The 15,887-nt window shown below is 42.0% G+C and overlaps 1 protein-coding gene across 7 annotated transcripts in view; it reads right to left on the bottom strand.

The window, feature by feature from the left end:
• Positions 1-15,887, bottom strand: part of Prlr (prolactin receptor) — a 171,953-nt gene that overhangs the window by 121,302 nt on the left and 34,764 nt on the right. Inside the window, exon 1 of one of the 7 annotated variants that reach the window (XR_383824.3) lies at positions 3,793-4,065. The exons of 2 other annotated variants lie outside the window; for them this stretch is intronic. The gene's annotated coding sequence lies outside the window, so the exon portion shown is untranslated. Of the gene's footprint in view, positions 1-3,792; positions 4,071-11,765; positions 11,930-15,887 lie in introns of those variants that run through there. 4 more of the 7 variants (XM_006520035.1, XM_006520034.3, XM_006520038.1 and 1 more) reach the window with 4 other exon arrangements.

The raw sequence follows: 15,887 nt of genomic DNA, 5'->3' as shown, positions 1-15,887 counted from the left end.
CTGTTTTTATTATTTGGAACAAAGAAGACCTGTTCTATAGGACTGGCTTTCAAACAATAGATTGGCATCCAGTTTCTCTGGGGGAAGCACCCTAACTTCTCCTCAGAGTTTCTAGGCTCCTCAGTCTGATTCTTAGCAGCTTTTCCCTGGACACACTTTTAGTTGCCAAATGTACCTTGTTAGAGGTACATCACCAATAAAAGGCTTGTAATAAAAGGCCCTGGTCTTAAGCTTCATGTCCTCTACTCAAGCTTACAAGCCCACACCATGCCTCCTATGACCAGAGAGCATCCTGATTTCAGACCCAGGTCTCCCTCTAGAGGATATCATCATATTGTTTTCATTTAATTTCACCAGGTCCAAGGAGCTCCAGGCCATAGCAAACAGGGTCTTCAGGATGCAGGTGTGTTCCCTACTCCTCTTGCATTGATATTGGAGGAAAAGCCACAGGGAATAAGTGGATTACTTGGCCTGGGATTGGCCATAGACATTCATATTAGCATATGATAACTTTGTTTTAGGTTCACAGCCCATTACTGAACAGTGTTGCAACCTCAGGGTTATGGAATAATTAGTGGCTGCAAACAGCAAGAAACATGGGTTTTGAAGAACCTCAATTTCTTCTGAACTGAAGGATTTTCAAAATAATTTTTCTGAACTGAAAGATGGCAGTCTCCAAATGACCTGAATTCCATAGTATTTGTAATAGACAAGTAAGCCAAGAGTGTTAAAATCTAGATAACAACTGGCCATCTGACTATATGGACTGAGTCCTAAGACATGTATGTTTGTATGCCCTTGCTCATAAGACTTTGGTCTTTTAGTGCTGGTGATGACATTGAAGTCCTGATAATCATCAGATTATCAGCTAATTAAAAGTTTTTCCTCCAAAAGAGCATTTGTTTTAAGTTAGAAGATAAAACCATACCAACAGTCTGGGTGGACTAGGATGGTCAGATTTGGCAAGATCCTGGTACCCGTATCATTACATAGACACCTGGATATTGTCTCTGCCTGGGAGAATGACCCTACCTGGACCTGTCTTCAGGCCATGATGCTACCTGAACAAAGGCAGGACTTATGGTGCTGCTGTAATAGATGGCTAAGCACCTTGACTGTGCTTATTCAATCTTCCTAGTAAGGCAAGAACGCTCATGCCCGTCCCCAGTGAGTCACAGGGCTCTGCACTTGCGGAAATGGAGTAGCTGTCGAGTGTGCCAGGGCCATACAGATAGTAACTACCCGACAATTAACCCCTAGTTTAAGATGACAGTACTTTGATGTGACTTAGGCCAAAGCCACATTACATCATTAGGAAAAGCTTTGTTTCACATAAACAAAATTTGAAGGAACTCCTAGAAAGGCTTTACAGAAGTGAGCTTTGGATATCCAGCTCTCCTTGGGTAGGAAGCAATCTGCCCCTCTTCTTGTTAGTTTTGCACTCTGGGCTCCATCCTTGTCTGTACTTCAGAGGCCTCATGCATATTCTAGAATGGGACAAAGTTCCCACATCCCCTCCACTCTAATATCCAGGGTGTGTGAATGCCACTCCTTTGTGTCTATGTCATTAGTAAATCAAATCTCCTGAAAGCTTATCCTCCATTACAGTTGCTGCATACAATAGGTGAATTTATCTATAAATATGCCAGAGGTGATGGATGGTTACTGCAGTTCCCTCTTAGGTAGTGTGATTTTCTTCTTCCCAGACACCTGTCTGGTTGAGGGTCAAATAGGAACAGACATTTTCCTAGAGAAAGCTTCCAAGTGTGTTCTCCAGGATTGGTAGCTTGAAGTTCTTCTAATAAAAATACCACCCCCATTGTTTGTGTATACACTGGTCTGGACTCAGACTAGGAACCCAGTGGGAACAAAGTCCTTTTGGACATGTTCTAGGAAACTTGGTAGCCTTACAGTGACATCTTGCTGTGGTGCACCGTGGATTTGTTTGTTAATAATTAACACTGGAACTCTACCAAGGGAAGGCAGGTGTCTTACATGCTTACTGCTGGGAACTAGCATTGGAGGCATGTCAAGGGATTAGGGCAGTCTGGAAAGCTGCCTGGGACTGGAACATTGATGCTTCTGGGGAGGAATGGTTAGCCAGGGAACGGTCACTATTTCCTGGCTCGTTTCTGCTCAGAATCCCTGAAACAGAATGCGTGACTCCAACCATGTCACTGCTCTCTAACACGTCAAAGATCTGGGTTGAAAGATACACCTTAGACACCACAGGGCTCAAAGCACATATTCCTGCACAAATGTGTTATCCTGGATGGCAGCAGACTCCATCGGAAATATATCTGTATTATTGAAGGGCACACTGTTAGTATGAAATTCATCCTGAATTTCAAAGGCTTAGTGTGAGAAGGGGAATGGCAACTCACTCATTTATACTATCACAGATAAATTTGGATGATATTTGAATGAACAAAATGAGGGCTGGGGAGACAGATTTGTCTGTAATGTGTCTGCTGCACTAAGCAAAAGGACCTGAGTTCTACATCTGCAGCATCCATCTATAAGCCCAGGTGTTAGTAGCACATGCCTTTGATCCTAGGGCTGGGGATGCGGAAACAGGAGACTGCTTATGGCTTGATTTGGTACTCTTGGCAAATTGGTCCAGGTTCAGTGAGAGACCTTGTTTCAAAAAAAAAAAAAAAAAAAAAAAAGTGGGGGGTGGGACCAATAACTTAACTTATCCTCAATGTAAGCTACAATATGCTGCTGACACCAAACCATCTAACTGGGACATAAAAGCCAAATCACTTTGGAAGGTGTAACATAGTCACCCAGAGGAGGCATCAGTACCTTGCTAAGGCTTCAGTTTACCCAGAGGAGCCAACTTTTCTCTTAGATTTTGAGAGGTGCTGATGCTGATCAGGAATCCTGTACTTGGATGCACCTGGCTCTCTAAGCCAAAGATAAGACAGGGAGGGCGGGAGGAGGAGGATATTGATCCAGGAGAATCCAATCACTGCAGAACATCCAGTTAGCTCCCATCCAACCTGTGCTGCCATATCCCTGCATTCTATTTCACAACGGATCATTTAAATTCATATCAAATCATAAAACAATCCTTACATAATAATATCTTTCATCCATTGGATAGGAGTTTCCTTTGGGAAACTGGATATTGCTTGGAATAAGTCTTTTTGTTGGTCTATCTGTACCCTCTGATGAACCTGCCCACTCACAACAATCAGATCCTTGCTTCTACTCAGCTTGAAGCCAGTTAGAAAGAGGGAACTGCAGGAGGGTAAATGGAGGTGGCAGGAAATGTGTCTGACATGTAAGGTTCTGACTTTTTATTCAGCAGCAGGAAGCCATTGGGGAAACCAGTTTGCACAAGTCTGAGGCAGGTAGAAGACTGTACTTCAGAGGATTCTCAGGAGGAACAAATGTAGGCTTCTGACACCAAGGGCCTTTGTGGAATTGGTTCTTGGTGAGAAGGAAGATCTTCAAGTTTTATGTACCCTGCCTTTAATAGATTAGTTTCCTGACAATAATGAAATCTCTCAATTCAGCATTAGTTTCTTCAGCCACAAAACTGGGCTAGGTTTCTAAGATCCATTTCACCCAGAAGAGCCCATGATTTCCAGAACTCCAAGAATCTCAGAAAACAAAGAAAGACATCGAGTCCAGAAAAGTTTAGCTACATTTCCAAGGTCACACTGCTTTAGGACAACAGACCGTTCTTCCCTCCCAGAGCAGTATTTTCCAGCTCAAGTCACAAGTCTCCCTGAGCATCAGTGAAAGGAGATAGAAACATCCAAGAGGGAGAGAACTCCATACCTTGAGGAGGCCTTGGAGGTCAGGGAGTCCAGACTTCTGAAAAGAGCAGACAGTGGCCAGGGAGCTCTATCAGAGCCCCTCTCTGGATGATTGCTCTTCTACGTTTCCCTAGAATTCAGCTCAGCTTGACTTTGCCCCCTTGAGTCAGCTTCTCTCTTTGGCAGGCAAGTATTCTTCTCTTGGCACTGCAGTCCCCTAGAACAGCCACTCACAGCTGCCAGGGACTATGCCCCAAAATTGTCCAGGTGCAGCTCTTGCTATCTTCAGCAGCTTTGCCCTCTGATATCCCTTATTCCTAGAACTCATTTTGCCCCATCAGATTTGTTTAACCATCTGCACAAAAAATCAACATACCTTATTTATTTTTACAAGGGTTGATTCTGATGTGATCTGGGTCGAGTAAACACTTTGATGCACGTCAGCTACTCCCCTAGGCAGCATGTGTTCATCCCATCCAGGGCACGTTGAAATGACATTCTAAGACTCACTATGGTGGTCCTATCCAGGCCCATAGGAACAAGGCTCAAATGTTGAAAAACTCATTCTCTGGGTTCTTCAGGAGGACATAATGCCTTCACTTCATAGATTTTGCCCTAGCTCACCCAAACTACAAACTCTCAGTGACAACTGAAAATCAGTTGTATCTCATCATACTCTCCTATCCTGGCACCCACATTCATAAAAGAAACTTTACTAAAGCTCAAAACATACATTGAACCCCTCACAATAATAGTGGGAGACTTCAACACTCCACTCTCACTAATGGACAGGTCACTGAAACAGAAACTAAACAGAGACACAATGAAATTAATAGAGGTTATGAACCAAATGGATTTAACAGATATATACAGAACATTTCACTCGAAAACAAAAGAATACAATTTCTTCTCAGCACCTCATGGAACCCTCTTCAAAATTGGCCATATAATTAGTCACAAAACAAACCTCAACCTTTATAAGAAGATTGAAATAGTCCCATGCATCCCATCAGATCACCACAGACTAAGGATAGACTTTAGTAACAACAAAAACAACAGAAAACCCACATACACCTGGAAACTGAACAACTCTCTACTCAATGGTAACTTGGTCAGGGAAGAAATAAAGAAAGATATTAAAGACTTCCTGGAATTCTATGAAAATGATGACACAGCATACCTAAACTTATGGGACACAATGAAAGCAGTGCTGAAAAAAACTAAGTGCCCTGGTAAAGAAATTGGACAGATTCTCCTCTAGCAACATAACAGTACACCTGAAAGTCCTAGAACAACAACAACAACAAAGAAGCAAACACACCCCAAAGGAGTTGATGACAGGAAATAGTCAAACTCAGGGCTGAGTCAACCAAATAGAAACAAAGAGATAAAAGAATCAACAAAACTAGAATCATGAACCAAAGTTAAATCAAGAGCAGGTAAATTATCTAAAGAGACCCATATCCCCTAAGTAAATAGAAGTAATTAAAAATCCCCCCACCCCAATAAAAGAGCCCAGGGCCAGATGGCTTTAGTGCAGAAGAAGAGCTAATACCAGCACTCCTCAAACTATTCCATAAAATAGAAACATTAAGAATACTGCCTAATTCATTTTATGAAGCCAAAATTACTCTAATACCTAAACTATACAAAGACCCAACCAAAAAAAGAGAACTTCAGAATAATTTCCCTATGAACATTGAGGCAAAAATACTCAATAAAATTCTTACAAAACAAATCCAAGAACAGATCAAAGCGATCAACCACATTCACCATGATCAAGTAGGCTTCATCCCAGGCATGGAAGGTTGTTTCACTATGAAAATCCATTAATACAATCCACTATATAAATAAACTGAAAGAAAAAAAATCACATCGACATCTTATTGGATGCTGAAAAGGCATTTGACAAAATACAACACCCTTTCATGTTAAAAGTGGTGGAAGTATCAGGTATTCAAGGTTCATACTTAAATATAATAAAAGCAATACACAGCAAACCAATAGCCAATATCAAGTTAAATGGAGAGATACTTGAAGCAATCCCACTAAAACTAGGGACAAGACAAGGCTGCCCACTCTCTCCCTATCTATTCAATATAGTACTCAAAGTTCTAGCTAGAACTATAAGACAACAAAAGGAGATCAAGTGGATACAAATTGGCAAAGAAGTCAAGGTATCACTATTTGGAGATGATATGATAGTATACATAAACGACTCCAGAAATTCAACCTGAGAGCTTCTCCAGCTGATAAACAACTTCAGCAAAGTGGCTGGATATAAAATTAACTCAAACCAACCAGTAGCTTTCATCTACGCAAAGGATAAACAGGCTGAGAAAGAAATTAGGGAAACAACACCCTTCATAATATTCACAAATAATATAAAATATCTTAGGGTAACTCTATCCAAAGAAGTGAAAAATCTGTATGAGAAGAACTTCAAGTCTCTCAAGAAAGAAACAGAAGAAGAACTCAGAAACTGGAGGATCTTCAAGGTTTTATTTTTTTTAAATAGAAGATAACTTATTTAATTTTGAAATCATATTAGGTGGTATTTGGACTGAATTGTATCTGTCAATGTACAACAAATTCTTATGTTGAAACATAAGAACACTTGACATCTCAGAATTGGATCTTATTTGGAAAAAAGGTCATCGCAGAGGGACGCAGCTGAGAGGAGCCCATTATGATGGGCTTTGCTTCAGTCTAACTTATTAAAATGGGATGGCTCGGTCTAGACATATGGGTTCATACTGACAAAGATAAATCTCCCCTCACACACAGAGAGAGAGAGAGAGAGAGAGAGAGAGAGAGAGAGAGAGAGAGAGAGAGAGAGAGAGAACCAGAGATAGACAGAATCACAGAGATAAAGACAGAAGAGACAGGGAGAAAGGGAGACACAGAGACAAAGACAGAGAGAGACAGACACACACACACACAAATGCGTACACACAGAGAGACAGAGAGAGACAGAAATAGAGAAATAGAGACAGTGAGAAAGGCAGAGAGACAGAGAGACAGAAAGACAGACAGACACAGCCAGAGGCATAGAGACAGAGATACAGACAGACAGACACAGACACACACAGGGGGGAGAGAGAGAGAGAGAGAGAGAGAGAGAGAGAGAGAGAGAGAGAGAGAGAGAGAGAGAGAGAACCATGTCAGCATTAAAAAAGAGGCAAGGGTGTTCTATGAGCCAAGGAGTGCAACCGATTCCCATTAGTAGTGAAGAGAAAGACAAGGAACAGATTCTTCCTCACTGACTTCAGAAGACAGCCACTTTTGCTACCTTGATCACCTTGATTTCTGTTTCCTGGCCTCCCAACTGCAATATCTTTCTGTCATTTGAGATCCCCCAGTTGGCTAGGCTTCGCTATGGCCACCCTGGCAAACTAGTAGAGATGATGAAATTTTTAGACTGAGTCACAGCCATGAAGTGCTGCCCTCATGCTTCACACTAATGAGTGTCAAGCAATTTTCTCTAACATATTCCTTCTTTAAAGACAGCATTTAAAACCAATTGTACTTTGGCTTGAACAATCTTGACTTTGAAATGAAACCTAACTGACAACACTGGGGTACGAGAGAAACACTCGGATTTCCTTGTGATTGGCGAGTTTCCCTGGTAGTTATCCTCTTCCGCTGTGCTAGAACAAGCATCAAGGCAGTTGTGTATCTACTCATAATCAAAGAGAAAACTTCTCTTTACAGAGGCAGTGAAGAAATGCAAGGTAGCTGGCTCCCTGAGCCTAGTGGCTGACAAATGCTGAGGGAGACTGGCCCTTATCAGTAAGGAATATTTACATGATAGTGTTGTCGATACAAAATAAAGCCATGATAGTTGCTTTATTAATACCACAGAAGTGACGTGATTAATGAACCGGCTCTTTCTAGAAAGTCTTGCTCACGGGTCATCAGGAACCCTGAGGTGACAGGTGTAGAACGAGACTTCCTAGGAACACTGTTTCTAAGCCACCTCATGTCAACAGCCTCCCACGTGTTTTCCAAGTCTTCTGTTTTGTCTCCTTTAAACTATTCTTCACATTCCATCCAGACTTTTCCTTCCTCAAATGCAAATCTCCCTTCATGCCTCATCTATCTGCAATGCTCTGATGGTTTTCCTTAGTCTCTATCTTCTTGCATGGCTTAAGTCCATCCAGAGGGGCTAGCCCTGTTTCTGTTTCAGGTATCACTTCTCCCCAGGACAAACATCACAATTTCCTTTATTTGACCTGCAGTCTTCCAGCTACCACTGTATTACTTCTGTGCTTCTGTTCTCTGCTCTCTGGGGCTTCTCTTTCCAGTGTAATGCTCTCCGCAGACATCTTCCTCTCAGCTTCATCTTTCAGTTTGGTACTTAGGAGCTCTATCGTATATCACAATGTGATCCCAGGGCCTCTTGAGCTGACCTCATTACAAGTTTCTGTGATGTGGTCCCAGGTCACCGTACTTTTTGCCACCATCATGGACCCATGAGCCAGTCTCACCCATTAGCTCTTTGGGAACAAGGGCTACTTCATCCACCTTTGTATTTCCAACCCCTATCCTGTTATATAATTTGTGGTTGATTAACCTACATGGAGAGAACATATGGATGGTCAAAGGGCCCAGAGTTTAACTTTATAATGCCAAGGACATTGTACAATTTTCTGCCATAGTGTCTGTCCTTTAATATCCCTAAAAATGAGGGCTTCTATGGAAGAGATTGTGTCCATCTCGTGACATTCTCTGCCTTGTGCTCTCATCTTTGCACCCACGCCATATCCCTTGGGGGATAATCCTGAGCCCTATACTGATGAGAGATGCATAAATGTGTCCTGTGTCTGCAGCTGAGTACTATCAGGCAGGTGGAGAGAAGAGCATGAAATAAGGTCAAAAGAGTGAGGTCAGGAAGGGTTCTGAAACAAATCACGAGAAAATGTGGACAAGAAGACGAGAAGGTTTGTCTGGAAAATCAGTCACATTCCCAGGACACAGTACCTTGCCTTCTCTTCCTCTCCCCTACTACCAAATGTTGGACTTGGTCTTAGATTTTTCATGACTAATTTCTTCTAGACATAAAAGAAAATACAAATAAACAAGGAAGTAAGATGGACATCCTATTTGGTTAGTTCCTTGAAAACAAAGTCTTGAGATATAGATGCACATTTCTCCCAGAAAAATTTGGAGTCAATTATCTGGCACCATACACACAGAAAAAGAGAACATGGGACACCAGTTGAGAAAAATTCCAGCAGGAGAAGGGGGAGACACATGTGCTCACATGAAAATGACAAAAAAATCCATCCTATAGATATATGAAATCATCAAAATGCTTTTCAAAATTGGGGATCTAGACTTGCCCCAGGTTCTGAAAGTGAGTCTGGTGCTTTGCACAAGCAAGGTAAGTTCTGTGTCATTGTGGCTTTAGCCTAGGTACTGCTTGTTCCTGTCTCAGGCACTTTATGTTCAGGATATGCTCTAGAGACAAGCCAGACAAGCAGAAGTGGCTAGAAGCTGATGCATAGAGGCAGCTGCTTCCCCAGCTGATGCTGTGTTGGAATCAGAGTCTGATTCTCCTCTGCTCATTTCTCATTACACGGAAGTTGCTTGAGATGTTTCTATTGCCCTGTGGCTTGAAGATCTCTAGGTCGGCAGATGTGCTCACAGAATCAGTCTTCACATAGACATCTCCTTCTTCAAGTATTCCCATCCAGGAGCTTTGAGTGGGATAGAGAGCTACACATTGCTTATTCCGATGCCTCCAAATCCACCATCCATTCTAAACTGTCTACAATGATGGTCAAGCCCTCTTGTTGTGTAAGCATAAACCGAGACAAGCAGTAAGTTGTAAGTCTTTGGATGAGCTCCACTCTACAGAATAGCCTTTGGGCAAAGCAGTTCCCAGATTTGTCTTGTGTAGAAAATCCTCAGGTATTTTTTAGCCTGTGCTGAGTGTGTAAGTTAACTTAGTAGAGGACATGAAAAGCTCTGAATCACAAGGTCCTATCTTCATGTCTGGCTAATTCCCCATTTCATCACACAGTAAGAAAGGAATCTGGGCATTAAGGAATAGCAATGCTATGCTCTGGCAGAGAACCTGGTTTTAAGCAGTTGATGATTTTGAACCAATACATTGACTAGCCTGGGTGATCAGCTTTTTTTGCATGGTAGCCCCACTGAGTTAGCAAATTGCTACTTGCAGGTCTCTTTAGGTTCTGCAAGCCCCAGCTGGCCCATCAGTTTCCCTGGACAACTACACAGCCATACTGTAAGCTGCATCACCTTGGACTGGGCTCCTACATCATTGCATGGGCTACTGATAATGGTACATGACTGTTCTCTGCTCTAGAATGTGGTGAACATTTGAAGGCATAGCTGGCTCATCTTCTCATAGCCTTTGTTGTTGTTACATGGAAATTGTTTGGGCTACTTCTGTGATTAGGTTGAAACATGAGTTCTTTGCTTATACTCATAGCTTCCATAAGCCACGGTCAAACAAAGGTTATCAAGGGAATATTTTCTTATCCTATGGCATGCAAAGGCTCATCTGACCAAGCAGCTACAGCTTCCCTGATATGGCTTCTGAGCCAATAAGCTGGTGTCTTGGGGAAGCCTCTTTTTGGAAAAAGTCTTGGAGTTTGGGGGCTTCAAAAATGTTATGGGGTGCCTACCATGTGTAGGCTCTTGGGTTGAAGGTAATGTGTCTCCCAGCATAATCTATATGCTTAGAAAAGAGCTGGCGCCACCCTAGAACCAGAGCTTTTAAAAAAATTTTTATTTCAACTGAGGCATCTGTGTTTAGCTTTCTAGCTAGTTTTTCTACTTCGTGTTCTTCTTGCTTCTATCACGTTTATAGTACTGCCACTTTCTAAACTCCCCCCACCTTTATCGTTTCCACTTTCTACCATGCTAAAACATTTGCCCAACTGGATACATTTGCTGTAGTTTAGTCACATAGTCATATGTTACTCAGCGACAAAGAGGGATGTGCTACTGAGCCACAGAAAGATGCAGAAAAAACTCAAAAGCACACTACTAATTCAAACCAATCCGAAAAGACCACGTTCTACTTCATTGCAACCAGGCGACCCTTTAGACCGGGTAAAGCCATGGAGTCAGGAAAAATGGTGAGTGGTTTTGAGGGGCTTGGTAGGGGAGTGGGGAAAGAGAACTAGGTAGAACATGGGACTTTTAGGATCATGGGACTATTTTGTACAAGTCAGTGATGTGTCATTATGCATTTCTTAAAACCCATAAAAATATCTGAGACAAATACTCAATGTTAATGTAGATAGTGTAAGAGCTTAAGTAGATAGCATGCTAACGTTGGTTCGTCGTCATAAATGTGTCACAAGAATGCCACATGTAATAGCAGAAGAAAGTCGTTGAGAAAGGAAAGTGAGTATCTGGAAGCTTTCTAAAGAAGACAAATTTATTTTAAAACAAATCATTGCAAAAAAACAACCAACCAAACCAAACCAAACCAAACCAAACCAAACCAAACCAAACCAAACAAAACACCAAAAAACCCCCAAAGTCTGTCAAAAAAAGAGAAATAAGCATAATTCCTTTCCTTTGGCGCAGTTTGTAGCAATTCTTTCAAATTTACCATCTAACCTCCTTTTGCCTTTGAGTAGGATCTGGAGATGTTCCCAAGTCCACACTAATTCATCTTTATCCTCCCCAAGGACTGGCCTGTCATGTGACCACTGCTGTTGCGCTGATCTTTGCTCCTGTAACTGACATACATTTTCTCTCTGGAACTCCGAGTCTTGAAGAAGTCAGATGTTTGTAAGAAATCAGTCTTGAAGGAGTCAGACGGAGATTGTGAATTAACTAACATCTAATGCCCATCTCTTGTTAAAACACAGGTCAGTCCATAGAAACCTCTTTCTACCACTGATACTGTAATCACACCTTGACCCTGTTCATTTTTAGTCCACAGATTGGAAAGGTGAGAAGAGAGAATCAGAATGGATAGAGAAACAGAAATGGACCCGTATTCCTTACCTGTGACTCTCCTCTGTTCGGACACGTCCCCTGCGTGTTGGGCTGCAGCCTGCTACATATTGGTTATGAGGTTTACAGGCAAGTGACACTCTTCCTTCCACTGCCTACCTCAAGAAAGGAGATTTCTGTAGCTCTGACTTCTTATTCTTTACAACCCAGTGAAAAGTACAGCCCATTGTTAATGATTGACTTACGTGCTAAGGTATGGAGGACTGTTATCAGCACTCGCTTAGGGGACAGGGAACAAGAGACAATCCCTTAATGGAAATCACGAGAACACGTTTTTGATCCAGATAGTTTCCTGCACTGCAGCTTGTGGCTCAGGGAAAACTTGCTCACACGTGTCTGATTGGAAAGGACTTTAGTTTTTTTATCAAGCTTTAAGCAAGACAGCTAAAGTGAACCTTGAGGGAAAGCATTAACGTTCAGGATCTTTGGGAGAAAAATTCCTGCCAACTATTAATCTTTATATATCTAGAATATAGAAAGAATTCAAAAACTTTAACCCTGACTCAAAATTACAAAAGACAAAGTCAATCAATGAATGGACAGATAAATTAAAAAAGGCAGTTCTCAAAAGAAGTGAATTAGCCAATAAATACATATAAAATATAAAATTGTTCATAGGAACATTAGCCATAGGAAAATGTAAATTGAAGCTACATTGAGGTTGTGGAGGTGTCTTAGCAGTTATGAGCATACATACTCTTGTGGAAGATTCGGGTATAGTTTTCAGATATGGTTCACAACCATCTGTAACTCCAGTTCCAGGAGATCTGACACCCTCTTCTGACCTCTGCAAGGACCACACACATATGTGGCCCACACATGTACATGTACACACATATAGGCAAACATATAAAAATAAAACAAATAAATCTAAAAATAAAACTTCAGAAAGCTGCAATGAAGCCAGGTTTGTTGGCATACATGTGTGATCATAACAATTAGGAAAAATAAGCAGGAACATCAGGGAGAGTTTGAGACTAGCCTGGTCCACAGTCTACATACTGTACACTAAGCTATGGAAGACCCTGTCTCTAAACAACAGACCAACCAACAAACAGAACTGAGATTCCATCCCACTGTATACACAATGGCTGAAAACAACCTCAAAAAAAAATCCAATAAGTTCTGGAGCAGATATGTAGGGGAACAGATGTTCATACGCTACTGTAGAGTATGTAACCAGAGTAGCCATATAGAAGTTAGCATGGAGGTTCATCAGAAACAAAAAAGAATGACTATATGACCAAACTGTACCATTCCTAAGTATATACCTGAAGCAATCTGAGGCAGCATTTTAGACAGATGACTTGTACATTCATGTTCATGTAGCACTATTTATAGTAGTAGGGATATGGAACCAGCATGGGTGTCTATTAGCAGATGACTGAATAGAGCAAATGTGGTGCATAGACATAGCAGAGATGTATTTAAGTGTAGAAAATGAAATGTCTCTGTCTATCTGTATCTATGTATGTATGTATGTATGTATGTATGTATGTATGCATCTATCTATCTATCTATCTATCTATCTATCTATCTATCTACCTAAGAGTGTCATTCTGAAATAGTTTGTATGCTAGATGGAACTAGAGAGGCAAATAAATCAAAGAAGCCAGATTTTGAACAAGAAATACTACAAGTTTTCTATCATATGCAGATTGAAGGGGAAAAAACCTGAATAAGGCTGGTGAGATGGGTCAGTGGTAAGAGGCCCTTTGGTCCAGGCCTGATGACCTAGGTTTGAACCCTGGATCCCACAGGGTGGCAGGAGAGAACTCTGGAGAGTGATCTCCTGACTTCTATGTGCTCACCGTGGGGCATACCTACCCTACCTTCCCCAATAGAAAAGAATGGTTGATATGAAAGTAAAAGGGGTCTGTGTGAGTGTGTGTGGGGTATGTGTGTGTGGGGGGAGTGTACATATCTATATGACATGGAAACAGAAGAGGAATTGTTTGTGTGAAGGAAGATTAGCAGGAAGGGTGAAGAGGGACAAGGGTAAAATTAAACAAAGTAAAATTATCTCTCTGTCTGTCTGTTTGGCTGTCTGTCTGAGACTGTCATTCTGAAACAGTTTGTATGCTAACTGGAAAATAACAAAAACTAATGCTTTTTGGAAGCGTAGTCCACTAGGCCCTATGAGTCATAGGCTCTGATAAATAAAGAGCAGGAAAGCACGTCATTCCAGGGCCATATTCAACAGGCCTGCCATGAACCTGGACTCCGTGGAAACACAAGCTCAGCCCTGTCAGCTGGGAGGAATCACTAGGTTTTCTGGGTAGCAAAATGACAGTAGATATGGAAAGAACAGGAGAGGAGGTAAAAGGGAAACAGAGCATGAAAAGGAAATTTTAAAAACAGACCTGTTTCCCTGTGGTTTCTCCTGAATGTTCTGCCTGCCCAGACTCGCACAGCGGAAGAAGGTTCTTTAGGACAGTCAAATTCTGAGGTATTTCAGGCCAGTAGGGATTCTAGAAGGAATTCTCCAAAACATGGCTTCCGTGAGCAGAAGCAATTCCACGTGCCCTTAGCTTTTCACATAGCACTTCTTCCTCACAGGAAAAGAAGTCAGCAAGAAAAATAGTCCCATCCCCCAGGGGGCTAAGTGGGCCCAGGGGACATCATCTTTCCTGGGCAGACAGCCCTCTATGATGGAGGCTCTCACTCTAGGCCCACTAGGCCCCAGGCTTCGCACAGGTGTGGCAGTTACCTTTGTCTCACGAGCACCAGGTGTAAAGGTTAGCTGTGGTAGGAGCTGCATGCGCTCAGAGAGGGAGACGGCTGAACATCACAACAGTCTCCCCCACGTTGCTGGTGCCAAACTCTTTCCTCAGAGGTCACTAGTCCCTCTTTTTCTTCTAATCACCTTGAGGATTATCATGACTGAGTTGGGCAGAGATGGCAGTGTGAAGGACAGAACCTTTGCTTCTGTCTCTTCTCCCATGAGAGGAGTCCAAGGCACACTAAATCTTCACAGTATTGGGAGAATGGCTCCAACTTTTCTGAGGGAGACAGGCATGTTTGGAGGATATACTGAACACACCCACTGGTTTCTTGAGAGAAACACAAGAACTCAACTGAGTCTTTCTAACCAGAGTAGAAATGCCCAATACCTTTGACTGTCTATGGCTCTGGCCACCAAGGTGTGTTATCTTAACTAGTATTTGAGAGAAATCTTGTTCTTCCCTTTGTCTTGTCTCCCATTGTTACCCTAATTGGAAGGCATTACAAAATTGCATTGAAATGTGAAACTGGTTTGACTGTGGCCTGGTTTGCCTGGTGATAGAGGAGTCACATGTGGGAGAAAGCAATTGTTTTTATCAAAGGTTGAGAAGGCAAACAGACATAGAACTGTGACCTCTGGGTTTTCTCCCAGAATGCAGTCTGTGGGCTTCTTGTATCATTGAGAGGCAGACAGAGATGAAAGGATTTTCTGGGCCCCTTTTATGAGGATGTTAGTCCCATTCACAGAACATCATTTAGCATCATTGTGTCACTCTCCTAACACTGAGAGGATAGCGTGTGTCTAGGATTTTAACGTAAAGTAATGGGACACATGTCTCTTTAAAGAACACAGAGGTGTAGGTCTTAGAAACCACTTCACTCTGACCTTGATGCCTTGGCTTATTTTATTTTCACTCAGTGTGAATCACTTGAATGGATGCCATGCTGAGCAGTCAAAAGTCTCAAGTGGGTGAGGAGGTAAGGCTGGCCCTTCCCACTTACCTGAGATACAGGATACTTTATGCTCCTTAGAAATGTATGAAAGTATAATCTTTGTTTTTGGATGTTTTAATTTTAATTATTTTTATTTTTTTAATCTCTAAATATTAATGACATGGTCAACTCCTCTCTTTGGGGCTAATTTCCAGGTTGGCCCAATTACTTTAATCTGGGAATGAGCCCTTAATTAGGGCTCTAGTGAGTAGCTGACTCAGCTGTTTCTCTCACTTCTTGGATTGTTCAGTTCAGTCTCCTGTTCCTATCTGCTCTGATCTTGAGAGAAGGACCTAAGGGTCTAATCTTGGAGGGAGCTGAAGATAAGCCAGCCAACTGAGGGGGTGCTATCTGCATGGGAACACTCCCTGGCCTGAGGCTGAGGCTCCTTCTAAG

The sequence above is a fragment of the Mus musculus genome, chromosome 15, assembly GCF_000001635.26.
Source record: "Mus musculus strain C57BL/6J chromosome 15, GRCm38.p6 C57BL/6J".
NCBI classification, from domain to species: Eukaryota; Metazoa; Chordata; class Mammalia; order Rodentia; family Muridae; genus Mus; species Mus musculus.
The sequence above is the reverse complement of the archived record's forward strand: the minus strand, read 5'-3'. Positions and strand labels throughout refer to the sequence as shown.